The sequence below is a fragment of the Arachis ipaensis genome, chromosome B1 (genome assembly GCF_059453495.1).
Source record: "Arachis ipaensis isolate K30076 ecotype BB chromosome B1, ASM5945349v1, whole genome shotgun sequence".
Classification (NCBI taxonomy): Eukaryota; Viridiplantae; Streptophyta; class Magnoliopsida; order Fabales; family Fabaceae; genus Arachis; species Arachis ipaensis.
In genome coordinates, this window is record NC_142436.1 from 71,614,968 (window position 1) to 71,635,090 (window position 20,123).

Sequence of the window (20,123 nt, forward strand, 5' to 3'; positions counted from 1 at the left end):
ACTCTTCTTTTGGATTTTCTTCTGTATTGCTTGGGAGAGTACTAGGAGGGATTTCAGTGGTCCTTTTACTCAGCTGGCCCACTTGTGCCTCCAAATTTCTAATGGATGACCTTGTTTCATTCATGAAGCTCACAGTGGCCTTAGATAGATCAGAGACTAAGTTTGCTAAATTAGAGGTATTTTGTTCAGAGTTCTCTGTCGGTTGCTGAGTGGTTGATGGAAAAGGTTTACTATTGTTAAACCTATTTCTTCCACCATTATTAAAGTCTTGTTGAGGCTTTTGATCCTTCCATGAGAAATTTGGATGATTTCTCCATGATGGGTTATAGGTGTTTCCATAAGGTTCACCCATATAATTTACCTCTGCTATTGCAGGGTTTTCAGGATCATAAGCTTCTTCTTCAGAAGATGCCTCTTGAGTATTGTTGGATGCAGCTTGCATTCCATTCAAACTCTGAGAAATCATATTGACTTGCTGAGTCAATATTTTGTTCTGAGCCAATATGGCATTCAGAGTATCAATTTCAAGAACTCCCTTCTTCATAGGCGTCTCATTACTCACAGGATTCCTCTCAGAAGTGTACATGAACTGGTTATTAGCAACCATGTCAATGAGCTCTTGAGCTTCTGCAGGCGTTTTCTTTAGGTGAATGGATCCACCTCCAGAAGTATCCAATGACATCTTAGCCAATTCAGATAAACCATCATAGAATATATCCAGGATGGTCCATTCTGAAAGCATGTCAGAAGGACACTTTTTGGTCAGTTGCTTGTATCTTTCCCAAGCTTCATAGAGGGATTCACCTTCTTTCTGTCTGAAGGTTTGAACATCCACTCTAAGCTTGCTCAGCTTTTGAGGAGGAAAGAACTTGGCTAAGAAAGCCGTGACCAGCTTGTCCCAAGAGTTCAGGCTATCTCTGGGTTGAGAGTCCAACCACACTCTAGCTCTGTCTCTTACAGCAAAAGGGAAAAGCATGAGCCTGTAGACTTCAGGATCTACTCCATTAGTCTTAACAGTATCACATATCTGCAAGAATTCAGTTAAGAACTGAAAAGGATCTTCAGATGGAAGTCCATGAAACTTGCAGTTCTGCTGCATCAGAGAAACTAATTGAGGTTTCAGCTCAAAGTTGTTTGCTCCAATGACAGGAATAGAGATGCTTCTTCCATGTAAATTAGAATTAGGTGCAGTAAAGTCACCAAGCATTCTCCTAGCATTATTGTTGTTGGGTTCGGCTGCCATCTCCTTTACTTGTTCGAAATTTTTAATAAGGTTGTCTCTGGATTGTTGTAATTTAGCTTCTCTTAGTTTCCTCTTCAGAGTCCTTTCAGGTTCTGGATCAGCTTCAACAAGAATGCCTTTTTCCTTGTTCCTGCTCATAAGAAAGAGAAGAGAACAAGAAAAGAAGAGGAATCCTCTATGTCACAGTAAAGAGGTTCCTTATTGTTAGTAAAAGAAGAAAAGGAATAGGGGTGAAGAAGAATGAAGAATCCAAACACAAAGGTAAGGATAGGAGCAGTGATGTGAGATGAAGAGAAGTGTTAGTAAATGAATAAATAATTAGAAGGAGATGAGGGAGAAGGATTTTTGAAAATTATTTTTGAAAAAGGGTTAGTGATTTTCGAAAATAGTTTTTGAAAAAAAAAGTTAGTTTTCGAAAATTAAAATCAAAAATTAAAATAATTAGTTAATTAAAAAGAAATTTTTGAAAAAGAGGGAAGATATTTTCGAAAATTAGAGAGAGAGAGAGTTAGTTAGGTGGTTTTCAAAAAGATAAGAAACAAACAAAAAGTTAGTTAGTTAGTTGAAACAAATTTTGAAAATCAATTTTTGAAAAGATAAGAAGATAAGAAGTTAGAAAAGTTTTTTAAAATCAAATTTTTGAAAAAGATAAGATAAGAAGATATTTTTGAAAAGATATGATTGAAATTAGTTTTGAAAAAGATTTGATTTTTAAAATCACAATTAATGACTTGATTTCACAAGAAATCACAAAATATGATTCTAGAACTTAAAGTTTGAATCTTTCTTAACAAGGAAGTAACAAACTTGAAATTTTTCAATCAAAACATTAATTGATGATGTTATTTTCGAAAATTAGGAGATAAAGATAGGGAAAAAATTTTTGAAAAATATTTTTAAAATTTTCGAAAATAGATAAGAAAAATGAAAAAGATTTGATTTTTTAAAAAGATTTTGAAAAAGATAAGATTTTTAAATTGAAAATTTGATTTGACTCATAAGAAACAACTAGATTTTAAAAATTTTTGAAAAAGTCAAATCTAATTTTTGAAATTTTAAGAGAGAAAAAGAGAAAGATATTTTTTTGATTTTTGAATTTTTAATGATGAGAGGGAAAAACATGAAAAAGACTCAATGCATGAAAATTTTGGATCAAAACAATGAATGCATGCACGAATGCTATGAATGTCAAGATGAACACCAAGAACACTTTGAATGTCAAGATGAACATCAAGAACTTATTTTTGAAAATTTTTATATGCAAAGAAAACATGCAAGACACCAAACTTATAAATCTTTCATGTTTAGACACTATGAATGCAAAAATGCACATGAAAAACAAGAAAACATCAAGATCAAACAAGAAGACTTACCAAGAACAACTTGAAGATCATGAAGAACACCATGAATGCATGAATTTTTCGAAAAATGCAAGATGAACATGCAATTAACACCAAACTTTAAATCTAACTCAAGACTCAAACAAGAAACATGAAATATTTTTGATTTTTTTTTATGAATTTTTTTTTGATTTTTTTGTATTTTCTTTTAATTTTTTCGAAAATCATTTTGAAAAAGAAAAATAAGGATTCCAAAAATTTTAATATGAATTCCAGGAATCTTATGCTCTTTAGTCTAAAGCTCCAATCAAAAGGTCAAGCATGGCTTAATAGCCAGCCAAGCTTTAGTATGTAACTCAGACATGACACGCCTGACATTCCCTATCCAAAAGAATTAGACATGGCTTTATAGCCAGCCAGGCTTCAACATGCTTCATGAAACACTAGAATTCATTCTTAAAAATTCTGAAGAAAAATATGTTTTTGAAAACATTTTTATTTTAAAACTTTTTCGAAAACAAAGGAGAAATTTTTTTTTTTGAAAGATTTTTGAAAAAATTTTTTGAAAAGAAAACAAAAAGAAAATTACCTAATCTGAGCAACAAGATGAACCGTCAGTTGTCCAAACTCGAACAATCCCCGGCAACGGCGCCAAAAACTTGGTGCACGAAATTGTGATCATCAATGGCGCCATCAACATGGTACGCTCAATTGTAATCTCAACTTTTTATCACAACTTCGCACAACTAACCAGCAAGTGCACTGGGTCGTCCAAGTAATAAACCTTACGCAAGTAAGGGTCGATCCCACGGAGATTGTTGGTATGAAGCAAGCTATGGTCATCTTGTAAATCTCAGTCAGGCGGATATAGAATGGTTATGGAGTTTTTGAATATTAATAATAAAATAGGGAGAGAAATACTTATGTAAATCCTAGGTGAGAATTTCAGATAAATGCATGGAGATGCTTTCGTCCCTCTAAACCTCTACTTTCCTGCTGTCTTCTTCCAATCAGTCTTACTCCTTTCTATGGCTGGCTTTATGTAAGGACATCACCATTATCAATGGCTACTTTTTATCCTCTCTGGAAAATGGTCCAATGCGCTGTCACTGCATGGCTAATCATCTGGAGGCATCACCCTTGTCAATGGCTGCATCCCATCCTCTTGTGAAAATGGTCCAAATGCTCTGTCACAGCACGGCTAATCATCTGAGGTTCTCGATCATACTGGAATAGGATTCACCCTCCTTTTGCGTCTGCCACTACGCCCAGCACTCACAAGTTTGAAGTTCGTCATAGTCATTCAATCCCAGAGTCCTACTCGGAATACCACAGATAAGGTTTAGACTTTCCGGACTCTCATCAATGCCGCCATCAATCTAGCTTATACCACGAAGATTCTGATTAAGAGATCCAAGAGATACTCATTCAATCTAAGGTGGAACGGAAGTGGTTGTCAGGCACGCGTTCGTGGGGGAATGATGATGATTGTCACGTTCATCACATTCAGGTTGAAGTGCGAATGAATATCTTAGAAGCGGAATAAGTTGAACTGAATAGAAAAAGCAGTAGTACTTTGCATTAATCTTTGAGGAACAGCAGAGCTCCACACCTTAATCTATGGAGTGCAGAAACTCTACCGTTGAAAATACATAAGTGATGAAGGTCCAGGCATGGCCGAATTACCAGCCCCCAAACGTGATCAATAGATCAAAATGTAATCCAAAGATGTCTAATACAATAGTAAAAAGTCCTATTTATAATAAACTAGCTACTAGGGTTTACAGAAGTAAGTAATTGATGCATAAATCCACTTCCAGGGCCCACTTGGTGTGTGCTTGGGCTGAGCTTGAATGTTACACGTGCAGAGGCTCTTTCTGAAGTTGAACGCCAGGTTGTAACGTATTTCTGGCGTTCAACTCTGGTTTGTGACTTGTTTCTGGCGTTTAACTCCATACAGCAGCATAGAATTGGCGTTCAACGCCCTTTTACGTTATCTAAACTCGTTCAAAGTATGGACTATTATACATTGCTGGAAAGTCCTGGATGTTTACTTTCCAACGCAATTGGAAGCGCGCCATTTTGAGTTCTGTAGCTCCAGAAAATCCACTTTGAGTGCAAGGAGGTAAGAATCCAATAGCATTAGCAGTCCTTCTTCAACCTCTGAATCTGATTTTTGCTCAAGTCCCTCAATTTCAGCCAGAAAATACCTGAAATCACAGAAAAACACACAAACTCATAGCAAAGTCCAGAAATGTGAATTTAACATAAAAACTAATAAAAACATCCCTAAAAGTAACTAGATTCTACTAAAAACATACTAAAAACAATGCCAAAAAGCGTATAAATTATCCGCTCATCAGTCAACAAGAGGATGATGGAGAAACTAAAGTGTGGGATCCGGGCATACAACTCCACAACCAACAATTTTGGATCCCAATTATTTGCTTGAGGTTGCTTGAGAGCTTGATGTACTTTGTGTGGGATCCCGGAGGATTTTTGAAGAGCAAGCATGGTTGGCAACTCAAGGATGGATGGAAGCACAAGCCTCCTTGATATGAGCTCAAACCAAAAGTCCAACTTGAGGACTTAAAACCAAAGTGCGAGGTAGGAGACACCCCACCATGGTAATATCCTTTCAACTCTTCTTTCTTTTAGTTTTTGTTTATTCAATTTTGCCTCTTTAATTAGCTTAGTTTGATTGCATTCTAGGTTTAAATTAGTTGTATTTTATGTTTGATCACGTGTTTTTGATGAATGATGTGTTTTGGGGCTTGAAAACCCTTGATTGATATCATGGTTGGTGCCTTAGAGGCTTTAAAAATGTTGTAGAAATAGAGTTCTGTGCGTGCACACAGCCTTGTGCGTACGCACACTTCCCCTGTTTTTCCCCATCTGTGCGTACTCACCGATGTGTGCATACGCACACCTAGTTGCACGCATTTTGTTCGCAATGCTCGCACCCTCTATTGACGCGCACCCCACCACATTTTCATTCTGTGCGTGCGCATAGCCCTATGCGTTCGCACACGTCTTGAGATCCTCTCTGCCAACAGCACTCGCATGCCCTATGCGTATGAATGCCCCCATTTTTTGCTGGTGCGCGTACGCACACTTCCCTGTGTGTACGCACAGATCGTGGTCTGGGCAGTAATGAGAAAAGCTGCCCTGTTGTGCCATTCCTCACCCTTCCTCTTTGATAAACCCCAATTTTGTGGTTTATCTTGTGCTTAATTTGGGGAATTTTATCACCTTTTCCCACATTTATTCAATGATATAGCATGGTTTTGCAATTCTCCCTTGATTTGTGCTCAAATGTGAAAACATGCTTTTTAGGCCCTTAAATTGGTGATTTTAACTCACCTTAATTCCATTTGATGCCTTGATGTGTTTGTTGAGTGATTTCAGGTTCATAAGACAAGTATCGGATGGAAGGAGTGAGAAGAAAAGCATGCAAAGCGGGAGAACACATGAAGAAATGAAGGAACCAGAAAGTTGTCAAGCCCGACCTCTTTGCACTCAATCGACCATAACTTAAGCTACAGAGGTCCAAATGAGGCGGTTCCAGTTGCGTTGGAAAGCTAACATCCGGGGCTTCAAAATGATATAAAATTTACCATATTTTATATCGCGTATAGGGGTGCGCACGCGCCATGTACGCGTTCACGCCGATGCTGTCCGTGGCCCACTAAAGTGAAATCGTCCCCAGCGATTTCTGAAGCACTTTGGACCCAACCCAACTCATTTCTAATTCTATTTCATGCAGAATTTAAGCTTGGGCAAGGAGGAGTAATTGTTTAATGTGTTAGCATCATGTAGAGTAGTTTCTAGAGAGAGAAGCTCCCTCTTCTCTCTAGAATTAGGATTAGAATTTCTTAGATCTAGATTTGATTCATGCTTTGATTTACTTTCCCTTTACAATTCCTTGTTCCTCTACTCTTCCTTTCTCTAATTTTGTATTTCATTCTTGTAATTGCTTACTTTGTTGTTGATGCACTCTTCCTTCTTCTATTTTCTTTTAATGCAATTTATGATTCATGCTCTTTTATCATTGATTTGCTTTATTGTTGTTTAATTCCTTGCAATTGAGTAGTATAGATTTACTTTCCTTGCTATTTTACTATGTTTTCCTTTTATACCTTCCAAGTGTTTGATGAAATGCTTGGTTGGATTTTAGAGTAGATTTTAGTGCTCTTGGCTTGGGAAGGTAACTTAGGAACTCTTGAGTTATTAATGTCCAAGTGATTGACGATTGGGAGCCATTAACTCTAGATCTCACTAATTGATTTGGTGTAGAACAAGGACTTATGGACTTGGATTGACATAGCTCATTTGACTTTCCTTTATTAGTTAGATGATGACTTAATAGGGTTGATCCTTGCCAATTTTCATGTTGTGGTTAGTGATTAGGATAGAGATCCTTAACCACCAAACCTTGCCAAGACCTTTCTAGTTGTTAGTTTGTTTTCATTACCATTTACTTTTCATGTCTCTTATCCCAAAAACCCCAAAACATACTCTACAACCAATAACAAGACACTTTATTGCAATTCCTAGGGAGAACGACCCGAGGTTAAATACTTCGGTTTATAGATTTTTGGGGTTTGTACTAGTGACAAACAAAATTTTTGTATGAAAGGACTATTGTTGGTTTAGAAACTATACTTTACAACGAGCTTTCATTTGTGAATTCTAAACCACACGAAAGCCCGCTCATCAGAAAATGGCGCCGTTGCCAGAGAATCGCAATGGTGTTACGTTATTGGTTATTGTATATATGTAAATATTGTGAATAGCTTGATTTTTGGATTGCTTGTTAGTTTTTGTTAGTTTTAGGACTTTGTTTCATTATTTCTTGTTTGCTTTTGTTTCTTATTTTCACTTTTCACTATGAATTATCACTTTGGCTATGAGTGTGATTACAACTATGTTGTAGGAAATGGGAACTTAAATGAAGATGTGCATCATAGATGGGATAACCAAAGGTGGCAGGAGCCATATGCATATGATCAATCCTCTTGGCAACAACCTCCACCAATGCACTATGAAGAAGAGCCATTCTATGATGCATACCAATCCAATGGTTATGGTGAATCTCCTTGTGACTTCCAAGAACCACCACCATACACCTATGAGCCATATCCTCAACATAGCCATCAACCATACTCACAAGCCACCTTTTACCAACCATCTTCATATGACCCTAATCCATATCCATCCTACCAACAACCATATGAGCCATATGAACCACATATAGAGCCACCAGCATTCCAACATCAACATTTTCAAGAGCCACCCCCTCCATATTATTACCAAGATGAACCACCTCCAATGTATGAAAATTTCTAACCACAAGATGAATACTACTTTCCACTACAACCTCCCATGGAAGAATATTCATGCCCTTCGATCCAAGAGCCATATGATCCTACTCATGATATCCAAGAGGAGCAAGAGTCAAGGGATCATTTTAAGGAGGCATTGGAACAATTCCAAGCAACCATGGAGTGTGTTGTGCAACAAATGGAAAGACGGGAAAACATTAGACCACCATAACTCTACCAAGAAGAACCACCTTCCGACTCTGAATCCTTCCCCCAAATTGATGGACCCTTCCATTCACCCCAACCTCCAATGGATGACGTCCTTAATGCTCTTGTTCAAGAACAAGAAGAGATGAAAAGGGATGTAGAACAATTCACGGCTGCTTTGGATGAGGTGGTAAACCAGTTAGCATCCCAATGCTTGAACACTCAAGGAACTCCCATGGCTACATGTGGAGAATCAAATGAAGAGCATAACATGAAGGAGAGATTGGTGGAGAATGAGGGAAGTTGCTTTGTATTGGAACAATTGGAGGAAGCCATAATTGTTGAAGTAGAGGAAGAGATGGTTGAAGACTTAGGAGATGCAGAACCTCCTTGGGAACATAGAGTTGAAGAAAACCCCTCCAAGATGATTGAAATTGATGCTAGGGAGGAAAGTGCACACCTTCCAAAGCATATTCCATATGAAGCCTTGGATGTGATAGAGCAAGAATTGAGTTCCCTTGGTGAGGAAGATCAAGCACCAAGTCTTCGTGGTGAAGAATCCCTTGAACAAGAAGAACTTTCCCCATTGGATTTGAAAGCAATGTGGAGGTAAATCTCTCTCGTCTTCCCATTTATGATTTGAGTAAGGAAAAAGGTTTAGATAAAATTGTTGAACAAATAATTGAAATTAAGAGATATTGTGGAGAGGTGGAAGTCCTTATAAAAAGGAGGATGGAAATTGAATACACCTTGTCAAGACCCTTGGAATCACCTTTGCCTAGGTTGCCATCTGCACCTTCATTTGAGTGGGTGAAACTCATTTCTATTATCTTTATTATCCCACTTGAATATGGTTTGCTTGAAATAGATGGCCAACTTAGGATGCTTTATGGGATGAAGCGTAAAAGAAAGATGTTTCGTGGTTGGCGTTGCAAATCAAGGCTCATTATGGTTGATGCATCAAACATGAGATATGAAGGTTGGATTAGTGCTCACCTAGATGGATCTAGAAAGATTGTTGGTCACTTTATAGAGAATTCACCTTCCTCACCACCCAGATGGGCTAAAAATGAGAGTCAACTTCAAGACGGGTGTGAAAAGAAAGTGTGGGACCCCAGATTACAAGGAGAAAATCAATTTTAGGAGCCCCAAACTTGTGAAGAATGTAATACCCTACCACATAGGGCCTTACGCTTAAGTCATAAAGTAGAGGTGGCAAGGTATTACGACCTATAAAAGAAAAGGATATGTACATAGATATAGTTGGATGAAATCATATCTAGGAGGCTTGAAGGATAAGCTAATCAAAAATGATAAACAGGAAATCGTGTCACACTCGCATGGATATTTGTAAAACGAACAGGAAAAATCAAAAGGAAGCTGAAAACATATATACATATCAGAGTTCCAAAACTTATATAGCAAGCTCCAGACTCGACCTGCGAAGCTAAGGCCGGCCAGAGTATACGATTATATATATACAACCCAAAATAAAAGTCAAACCACAAAGTAAACCCCTGTATCTCCAAGTCGACCTCTAGGAGGGACAAAACACAAAGTGTACATGTGGAGATTCTATAAACATGTATACATAGCCTAAAATCAAAATATGACAGTCAAAAAGGTAGTTCTTCGCTTGTAAGGAGAATACCCAGACGCTCAATGAGGTGTCTCTCGGCCTGCATCTGAAAAACAACAACAAAGTATGGGATGAGAACCGGAGGTTCTCTGTATGGTAAAGGTGCCTGCATAGTTAATGTAAAAGGTCTCGGGAGAGCCAGAGGCATTCCTAGAATTCCGACACTCAGAATCATTCTTAAGGAAAATAAACTAAACCAAAAGTTAGGTAAGTTATCTGAGGTATTCTAGTTCTGAATCTAACTTTAACTTAATACTTCACTTTCTGACTCCTCCAGTTCTCTGAATCTCTGGTGGAACAACCCTAGTCATTTCTCCGCCAGACAAGGGGCCTCTTAGTTGCATAGACCAACATTACAGACAAGAAAAACACAAATAGAGAAGCATTTACAACAAGTAGAACAAGTAGCGGATAAGCAGAATTTAACAGTTAATCAAGCTAAGACATTGCACACTCAAACAAAGCAAACAAATGCATATGATGTATGCCTGTCCTATGGCTGATGAGTCTCATCTGTCGGTTATACAGCCAACCCGACATGTCCTGGTAGTTAACCATTGGACAGTCCCTCTGTGTGCGCATCCCCAAGCTCAATAATATTCCATGGAGTCAGTCTCCAAGCTCAAATATAATATTCCATGGAGTCACACTCCAAGCTCAATAATATAGTATTCCATGAAGTTGAACTCCAAGATCAATAATATAGTATTCCATGGAGTCGAACTCCAAGCTCAACAATATAGTATTCCATGGAGCCGAACTCCGCTCAATAATATAGTATTCCATGGAGTGGAACTTCAAGCTCAATAATATAGTATTCCATGGAGTCGAACTCCAAGCTCAAATATAATATTCAATATTCATATATATGCATGCCCATGGGGGAATCCGGGGAGTTAAAGTGCCCGGTCACATCTTGTGACAGAGGGTTAATAAATAGTCTCAAATACACAAGCTACATGATAATCTCTTTCTTTTAAAATATCACTTTAAATCGAAAACTTCAGCTCTTATAGAAACTTTGGCAGTACCTCTTTTAAAACTCGAATTTCTGCCACCCTTCAAGGGTCCCAACTATCAAATCAAACACCTCCCAATCTTTCAAATCATTTCCAGTAACAAATTATTTCAAAATCAAACAAATACCAATATTAAATTTTTTTCCAAAACCAACCAACTTCAACAGCAAATTATTGACAACAGCTAAACCTCACATTTTATACCATATGCACAATCCATCAATTATTCATTCATTTCATTCCTATCTTAAGGTCTTCTAGCCTAAGTTTTCACGTGACATTCAACATTAACTACGAGAAACCAGAACCATACCTTTGTACGAAATCAAAATATTCGAAGCTCTGGAGAAGCTTTCTGACTGAGCTATCGAAGAACAAAATGTCCAGAATCGTCTATGCCTCCTAAAATTTCCGTTGGCCAAACCCAAAGAAAAGAGGAGCTATGTCACTGTCAACTTCCACTACTCCAAAATGGTGCCAACGTGTAGAGGAGGAGGTTACGAATACTCTTACCAGATTAGATTTTTTATTGGAGTTACGGATTTCAAGAAATCGAATCCGGAAGTTCGGAAGAGTTTATGAATACTCTTACCCGATTTTGTGGTTTATCTTGTGCTTAATTTGGGGGATTTTATCACCTTTTCCCACATTTATTCAATGAAGTAGCATGGTTTTGCAACTCTCCCTTAATTTGTGCTTAAATGTGAAAACATGCTTTTTAGGCCCTTAAATTGGTGATTTTAACTCACCTTAATTCCATTTTATGCCTTGATGTGTTTGTTGAGTGATTTCAGGTTCATAAGGCAAGTATCGGATGGAAGGAGTGAGGAGAAAAGCATGCAAAGCGGGAGAACACATGAAGAAATGAAGGAACCGGAAAGCTGTCAAGCCCGACCTCTTCGCACTCAATCGACCATAACTTGAGCTACAGAGGTCCAAATGAGGCGGTTCTAGTTGCGGTGGAAAGCTAACATCCGGGGCTTCGAAATGATATAAAATTCCCCATATGTTACTTCGCATATAGGGGCGCACACGCGCCATGTATGCGTGCACACCGATGCTGTCCGTGGCCCACTAAAGTGAAATCGGCCCCAGCGATTTCTGAACCATTTTGGGCCCAACCCAACTCATTTCTAATGCTATTTCATGCAGAATTCAAGCTTCGTCAAGGGGGAAGCAATTGTTTGAAGTGTTAGCATCATGTAGAGTAGTTTCTAGAGAGAGAAGCTCCCTCTTCTCTCTAGAATTAGGATTAGAATTTCTTCGATCTAGATTTGATTCATGCTTTGATTTAGTTTCCCTTTATAATTCCTTGTTCCTCTACTCTTCCTCTCTCTAATTTTGTATTTCATTCTTGTAATTGCTTACTTTGTTGTTGATGCACTCTTCCTTCTTCTATTTTCTTTTAATACAATTTATGATTCATGCTCTTTTATCATTGATTTGCTTTATTGTTGTTTAATTCCTTGCAATTGAGTAGTGTAGATTTACTTTCCTTGCTATTTTACTATGTTTTCCTTTTATGCCTTCCAAGTGTTTGATGAAATGCTTGGTTGGATTTTAGAGTAGATTTTAGTGCTCTTGGCTTGGGAAGGTAACTTAGGAACTCTTGAGTTACTAATGTCCAGGTGATTGACGATTGGGAACCATTAACTCTAGATCTCACTAATTGATTTGGTGTAGAACTAGGACTTATGGACTTGGATTGACATTGCTCATTCGACTTTCCTTTATTAGTTAGAGGATGACTTAATGGGGTTGATCCTTGCCAATTCTCATGTTGTGGTTAGTGATTAGGATAGAGATCCTTAACCACTAAACCTTGCCAAGACCTTTCTAGTTGTTAGTTTATTTTCATTACCATTTACTTTTCATGCCTCTTATCCCAAAAACCCCAAAACATACTCTACAACCAATAACAAGACACTTTATTGCAATTCATAGGGAGAACAACCCGAGGTTAAATACTTCGGTTTATATATTTTAGGGGTTTGTACTAGTGACAAACAAAATTTTTGTATGAAAGGACTATCGTTGGTTTAGAAACTATACTTTACAATGAGCTTTCATTTGTGAATTCTAAACCACACGAAAGCCCGCTCATCACTCTTCTTTCCTTCTTTCTTCTTCTACCACCCCTCAACCCAGCCCTATCTCCTCTCTCATCCCTTCTCTGTTACCCATTCCTGATTCTCTTCTCCGCCACCACTACCACCACCATCTCTTTCTCTCTCTATTTCTTCTCTCTTCTTCTTGTTCTGCTTCTTCTTTCTTCTCTTTTCTTCTTTGTTCCTTCTTTTTCTTCTCTCTTTCTTTTCTTCTCCGGTGAAGCTCCGTCGCCGTGAGCCTCGCAGTGGCTAACACAAGTGCCACTGTTACCTATCTTTTTCTTTTCCATCCTTCAACTTTGCAATTTTCTTGTTTTAATCTTCTTTGTTATGTTTAGTTGCTTGCTTAATTTCTATTTTGTTGATTTAACTTTGTTTATTTAAGTTTGCTTAAGTGTTTGTTTGTTGCATTGCAAGTGTTCAATTTTGATTTGTGGGTTGTTGATGCTTGAATTTTGGCTTGAATTTGTTGAATATGTGTACCGCATACCATGTGTTTGACACAATGCTTGGAAGAAATTTTTGTTTAATGCATGTGTTGTAGCTACCATATGTGTTAGACTATATCCTTGTTTGGCATTCTAATTAGGAATTGTGCACTTTTGAATGAGTATGATGTTATTTTGGATTGGGATTTCAATAATGTACTTGTTTAATGCTTTGAGTGGCTAGCACCAAATTGATATGAACATTGACAATTAATTTCTTGTTTGGTGAAATTTTTAACAAGTGCATATTGAATTTAGTGAATTGAATGGATGATGAGCGGATAATTTATACGCTTTTTGGCATTGTTTTTAGTATGTTTTTAGTAGAATCTAGTTACTTTTAGGGATGTTTTCATTAGTTTTTATGTTAAATTCACATTTCTGGACTTTACTATGAGTTTGTGTGTCTTTCTGTGATTTCATGTATTTTCTGGCTGAAATTGAGGGACTTGAGCAAAAATCAGATTCAGAGGTTGAAGAAGGACTGCTGATGCTATTGGATTCTGACCTCCCTGCACTTAAAGTGGAATTTCTGGAGCTACAGAACTCAAAATTGCGCGCTTTCAATTGCTTTGGAAAGTAGACATCCAGGGCTTTCCAGAAATGTATAATAGTTCATACTTTGGCCGAGTTTAGACAACGTAAAAGGGCGTTGAACGCCAGTTCTACGCTGCTGTCTGGAGTTAAACGCCAGAAACAAGTCACAAACCAGAGTTGAACGCCAGAAACACGTTACAACCTGGCGTTCAACTCTAGAAAGAGCCTCTGCACGTGTAACATTCAAGCTCAGCCCAAGCACACACCAAGTGGGCCTCGGAAGTGGATTTATGCATCAATTACTTACTTCTGTAAACCCTAGTAACTAGTTTAGTATAAATAGGACTTTTTACTATTGTATTAGACATCTTATGATCTTCGGATCATCTTTGATCATGTTTTGGGGGCTGGCGACTCGGCCATGCTTACCCTCTATTCACTTATGTATTTTCAACGGCAGAGTTTCTACACTCCATAGATTAAGGTGTGGAGCTCTGCTGTTCCTCATGAGTTAATGCAAAGTACTACTGTTTTCTATTCAATTCAGCTTATTCCGCTTCTAAGATATTCATTCGCACTTCAACCTGAATGTGATTAACGTGACAATCATCATCATTCCCTATGAACGCGTGCCTGACAACCACTTCTGTTCTACCTTCGACTGGATGGATATCTCTTGGATATCTAATATAGGGGACCGAGTCCGAGTTATTAAATGTCTTCGTGGTATAAGTTAGAACCCATGGATGGCCATTCCTGAGATCCGGAAAGTCTAAACCTTGTTTGTGGTATTCCGAGTAGGATTTGGGAAGGGATGGCTGTGACGAACTTCAAACTCGCGAGTGCTGGGCGTAGTGACAGACGCAAAAGGAGGGTGAATCCTATTCCAGTATGATCGAGAACCTCAGATGATTAGCCGTGCTGTGATAGAGCATTTGGACCATTTTCACAAGAGGATAGGATGCAGCCATTGGCAAGGGTGATGCCTCCAGACGATTAGCCATGCAGTGACAACGCATCGGACCATTTTCCAGAGAGGATTAAAAGTAGCCATTGACAACGGTGATGTCCTTACATAAAGCTTGCCATGGAAAGGAGTAGGAATGATTGGATAAAGACAGCAGGAAAGCAGAGGTTCAGAGGAACGAAAGCATCTCTATACACTTATCTGAAATTCTCACCAATGATATACATAAGTGTTTCTATCCTTATTTTATGTTTACTTATTATTTAATTTCGAAAACTCCATAACCTTTTGATATCCGCCTGACTGAGATTTACAAGGTGACCATAGCTTGCTTCATACCAACAATCTCCATGGGATCGACCCTTACTCACGTAAGGTTTATTACTTGGACGACCCAGTGCACTTGCTGGTTAGTTGTATCGAAGTTGTGAATGAAAAACAATTTATTAGGACGTGCGTACAGAGTTTCTGGCGCCGTTGCCTGAGATCACAATTTCGTGCACCAATAGAATTGCTTGTTCATCATGGTTTTTAAGTCAATATAATCACATCACAAGGTATTTGCTCCTTGTTAATGCTTTGCATTTTTTGAGTTGACTTGACTTGATTCTTATCAAGACTTGTCACTTTTTGTAACAAGCACCTTCCCATGTGATTATTACCTTATTCGTAAAGATGAATAAGTAGTTCCTCTTCATCTTTGAAGTGGCTATTGGTTGTTGTGAAATTTTATTAATTTTGCGCTTTCACTTGCACGATTTTAATATCCAATATGTCCTAAATTCAATTCACTCTAGTTGTAATTGCCTAAGCTTGCTTGAGTCTAATTGATGTTTATTCATTGCATGCAACTTAGGCCATTTAATTGAGGAACCCATACTCACTTTTTGACTGCGTGGATGCCTTTTTAACCGGCCGTGGTGTGTGTTCCAACTACGCGCATAATTGGAATACATACATGGCTAATCTTTATCATGCCACACCACTATACAAACTTCTTCAATTAAAGGCTTGTTTGTTTTCTTTTTGTTCCAAGCATACAATGTATTTGCTCCTTCCTTTACCTTTTTGTGCTACTTGCCCTATGATTCTAATTATACTTTATTCATTGTTTTTTAGGATGAGACATAAAAACAAGGAGCCGGGAGAGGAGGAGGACACCGAGGAGGGAGATGCCAAGCATACATTGGACTTGGCAATTCCACACAACCCAAGCCCCCGCATCCGCCAATCGAAGGTGGAGGAACTTAGAGACATTCCCCTTGGATCGTGTTCGTGCACGGAGGACCGTGCGACGCTTAAGTGTGGGGGAGGATTCGTCATTTTGGGGTGTAAATTCTCTTTACCGAATACTTTGCACTTTATTTTTGTTTCTTTTTATTATGTTTTTTGTAGATATTTGGGGTGTTTTTGATTGTTTCATTGCATTTTCTTTTATACATATATCTTAGACTATTCATAGTTTATATTTATTGCATTTTGCATCTTTTGCATGGTATATATTTTATAGATAGAAGTTGTGATTGGATGTTGTGAATAGCATAATGCCTAGTCAATTTTGTCCTAATTGTTCATGTTAGTTTTTGCTTGTTGAAAATTAGGAAAAGAACTAGGAAAATTTTGATAATTGCATCCATCACATTATACATACATAGAGGAAATAATTTTGGTGAAAAACAACAAAAATTTTCAAGAATTTTATTTCAAGGGCGTTCTATTGAATTGATTTGGAAAATTATTTTTAAACTTGCTTGAATGAATTTTTGTGGAACATAGAAGAGAGATAGAACAAAATGCCTTGTGAGTTTTTGAGCTTTAATGAGTGGTTACACATTCTAACTACTATTTTGTTCATGGTGTGCTATATCTCTTCTATGATTGTGATCTTGATTTTGCTTGATTCTTTATTTCCAATATTTGATGTCTTGAATGCATTTAGCATGATTGAGGCCATTTTTGAATTAAAGTCACTCACCCATATGGACCTACCCTTGCATCTACCTTTGTTAACCCCTTTTGAGCTTTTTTCTAATCCCCTTTGTTTTAATTGTTAGCACATCACAACCCCAAGCAGAAAACCATGAATAACCTTGAATTTCATCTTTAATTAGCTTAGGTTGAGATGTGTGTGTCATTTAAGTGTGGGGGAAATTTTAGGAAGCATTGGTAGAGGCATAAAAGTAGTTTTTTTTGGGTATTCATTGAAAATTTGAAAAATGGGTGCACATTCATGTATCAATTTGCTTTAACCATATGCATTTGTCATAGAAAAAGAAAAAGAAATAGAAAAAGACAAAAAAATGAATGAAATGAGAAAAAAATAAGATAGGACAAAAGTTATCCCAAAGAAAAAGGAAAAAAATGAATAAGGAATGCATATGCATTTTGAATAGAAACTAAGGCATGAATGTGTGAAAAGAAGTAATGGGTGGTTAGAATGCATTTTTTGTGGGTTGTTTGATATAGGTTGAGTTGGATACTTAAGCTTATCAAAGATTCAATCTTTTAGTCCACTTAGCCATATATTCATCTTACCCTTATCCCAACCCCATTACAACCTTCTAAAGACCTCATGATACTTGCATACATGCATCAAATACTTGTTGATTGTTAGATAAAAAGCAATTTCTTGAAAGCATGATTAGAAGAGACTTGAGTGATAAAACCCTACACACCAAGTGATGAGAGTGTATACACACTTAGTGAGGGTTCAATTACTAAATTCTATGTTTCCACACCTCGTATCATGTATTCGTGCAAGTTGCTTCATTTTGATGAGTGACTCAATTCTTTAGATTTTTGATTGTATTGAATTAATAAGTTGATTACCCTTTGATCATTCTCCTTGTTTGGTTTAGCATGAGGACATGCTATTGTTTAAGTGTGGGAGAATTGATGAGTCCATATTTTCCGATATATTTTAGCTTGATTTGGATGGATTTCATCACATAAACTCACCTTAAGCACTCAAATAGCATACTTTTGTGTTATCTCCCAAATTTGGACTTAAATGTGAAAACATGTATTCTTGTGCTTAAATTAATGATTTTAATTACAATTTCAAGCCATTCGATGCCGTGATATGTTTTGTGAGTGATTTTAGGTCATTTTGGCAAGAATAGATAGGAAAAAGTGGAAGAAAGCATGTACAAGGGAGAACACATGAAAGAAACAAGGAAAAGCACACACAAACAAATGTGCATGCGCAGAAGCTTGCGTGCGTGCGCACAAGAAGGAATTTGTATGTGTGCGTGTGATGAGCGGATAATTTATACACTTTTTGGCATTGTTTTTACATAGTTTTTAGTATGATTTAGTTAGTTTTTAGTATATTTTTATTAGTTTTTAAATAAAAATCACATTTCTAGACTTTACTATGTGTTTGTGTGTTTTTCTGTGATTTCAGGTAATTTCTGGCTGAAATTGAAGGACTTGAGCAAAAATCTGATTCAGAGGCTGAAGAAGGACTGCAGATGCTGTTGGATTCTAACCTCCCTGCACTTGAAGTGGATTTTCTGGAGCTACAGAAACCCAATTGGCGTGCTCTCAATTGCGTTGGAAAGTACACATCCAGCGCTTTCCAGCAATATATAATAGTCCATACTTTGTACGAGTTTTGACGATGCAAACTGGCGTTCAAACACCAACTCCCTGCCCTATTCTGGAGTTAAACGCCAGAAACAGGTTGCAAATCAGAGTTAAACGCCAGAAACAGGCTACAACCTGGCGTTTAACTCCAAAAAGAGACTCTACACATGAAAGCTCAATGCTCAGCCCAAGCACACACCAAGTGGGCCCGGAAGTGGATTTTTACATCATTTACTTATCTTATGTAACCCTAGCTACTAGTTTAGTATAAAAACTACTTTTATTGATTTATTTCACATTTCTGGTTAGTCTTTGACCAATTTTATGTTCAGAGATCACGTTTAGGGGGCTGGCCATTCGGCCATGCCTGGACCTTCATCACTTATGTATTTTCAACAGTAGAGTTTCTTCACACCATAGATTAAGGTGTGGAGCTCTGCTGTTCCTCATGAATTAATGCAAAGTACTATTGTTTTCTTATTCAATTCAAGCTTATTCCCATTCTAAGATATTTGCTTGCACTTCAACATGATGAATATGATGATCCGTGACACTCATCACCATTCTCAACCTATGAACACGTGCCTGACAACCACTTCCGTTCTACCTTGGATTGAGCGTTTATCTCTTAGCCTCTATTCCGAAAGATCAGAGTCTTCGTGGTATAAGATAGAATTATTGGCGGTCATTCTTGAGATCCAAAAAGTCTAAACCTTGTCTGTGGTATTCCGAGTAGGATCTGGGATGGGATGACTGTGACGAGCTTCAAACTCGCGAGTGTTGGGCGTGTGACAGATGCAAAAGGATCAATGGATCCTATTTCAACATGATCGAGAACCGACAGATGATTAGCCGTGTGGTGACAGCGCATTTGGACCATTTTCACTGAGAGGACGGGAAGTAGCCATTGACAACGGTGATGCCCAACATACAGCTTGCCATGGAAAGGAGTATGAATGATTGAATAAAAGCAGTAGGAAAGCAGAGGTTCAGAAGGAACAAAAGCATCTCCATACGCTTATCTGAAATTCTCACCAATGAATTGCATAAGTATCTCTATCCTATTTTATATTTTATATCATAATTATCAAAATCCCATAACCATTTGAATCTGCCTGACTGAGATTTACAAGGTGACCAATGCTTGCTCCAAGCCGACAATCTCCGTGGGATCGACCCTTACTCACGTAAGGTTTATTACTTGGACGACCCAGTGCACTTGCTGGATAGTTGTATCGGAGTTGTGAAAAATAATTTGAGATTATAAACGTGCGTACCAAGTTTTTGGCGCCATTGCTAGATATCACAATTTCGTGCACCAAGTTTTTGGCGCCGTTGCCTGGAATTGTTCGAGTTTGGACAACTAACGGTTCATCTTGTTGCTCAGATTAGGTAATTTTCTTTTAATTTTAAGCTTTTTGTTTTTATTATTTTTATTTTTGAAAAAAAAATTTATAATAAAATAAATTATTCTATGTTCTTCAAAATTTTTAAGAATGAATTCTAGAGTTTCATGAGATATGTTGAATCCTGGCTGGCTGTTAAGCCATGTCTAATCTTTTGGACCGAGGTTTCAACTATCTTTAGAAGAGCTTCTTTGTCTTTCTCAGCAATTTAGCTTTTGTATGTAATGATCTGCTAAAGCTCGGCTGGCCATTCGCCA

The 20,123-nt window shown here is 37.6% G+C and overlaps 1 non-coding gene across 1 annotated transcript; it reads left to right on the forward strand.

Annotated features, from left to right (window-relative positions):
* Positions 1-736: 736 nt before the first annotated feature.
* On the forward strand, positions 737-844 carry LOC148576985 (small nucleolar RNA R71). Its single transcript, XR_015903876.1, has one exon. It is a non-coding gene; the product is annotated as a small nucleolar RNA R71 (small nucleolar RNA).
* The last annotated feature ends 19,279 nt before the right edge of the window (positions 845-20,123 follow it).